The sequence below is a fragment of the Octopus bimaculoides genome, chromosome 2 (assembly GCF_001194135.2).
Source record: "Octopus bimaculoides isolate UCB-OBI-ISO-001 chromosome 2, ASM119413v2, whole genome shotgun sequence".
In the NCBI taxonomy this organism is placed as follows: Eukaryota; Metazoa; Mollusca; class Cephalopoda; order Octopoda; family Octopodidae; genus Octopus; species Octopus bimaculoides.
In genome coordinates this window covers 148,320,564-148,321,694 of record NC_068982.1, presented here as the reverse complement: position 1 = coordinate 148,321,694, position 1,131 = coordinate 148,320,564, and positions in this window count along the sequence as shown.

Below are 1,131 nucleotides of genomic sequence, written 5' to 3'. Positions count from 1 at the left end.
AAATAGAGATAACTCGAATGTGGAATCTAAAAACAGAAACAATTCCTATCATAGTAGGTGCCTTAGGTATAATAAAAAAATATTCAGACAAATACATAACAAAAACACCAGGACTTACAAATATATATAACATACAGAAAATTGCACTACTGGGTACTGCACACATTCTACGCAAAACACTTTCAATACAGTAAACGTAAGAGCACCACAGCAAACCACAGCACATACCCAAGGCGCACAGAGCTGCGCTCGGTAGTGAAGTGAAAGCACGTTATAAAAATAAAACTACTGAACAATAAAAATAATAATAATAATAATAACAACAATAATGCAGAATAATCTACCTAAAAAGAAGCAAGGTACAGTCCCTAGCAGGAATAAAATTACCGAATACAGAATTGATTAAACAAATTGAAACGGAAGGTTACAAGTACCTTGGAGTACTAGAGTTCAACGAGATAATGGAGAAGGAAATGAAAGAGCAACTCAGAACGGAATATTTCCGAAGACTAATGTTGGTGCTGCGCTCAAAATTGACCGGATGGAATAAAATCCAAGTAGTTAATACGTAGGCGATAGCATCACTTCGTTATGGAGCGGGAATTATGAAATGGCAAAAGGGAGAAGTGATGAAAACAGTATAAAAACAAGAAAAATGTTGACAGGACACAAGGCCTTCCACCCTAAGAATGACAATGATAGGCTGTACTTGTCCAGAAGAAAGGGTCGGAGAGGTTCGATCAGTTGCCCGGATTGTATCGAAGCAGAGAAAAACAACTTAAGGTGGTATGTCAAAATACCGTGGAGCCATCGTTGAAACATACTCGCACAACACGTGTAAACACGCTCGCCACTCTGACAAAGCGCTGGAGTACAGCCAAGTAAGTAATACTCATCGAAAGTGTTGGACTATATCAAAGTAAGTACATATTGGACTATATTCGATTAAGTACATATCACACATACGTAAGTGCGTAAACTAATTAATTACGTATACACCCCAGATTTACATGAACACATTTTAATATTTCAAAATAACATTAAGTAACGTATAAACAGGCGTGCTCACATAAGTGAATCAAATAAAACAAACGACAAAGCATTAAACATATATATATATATATATATATA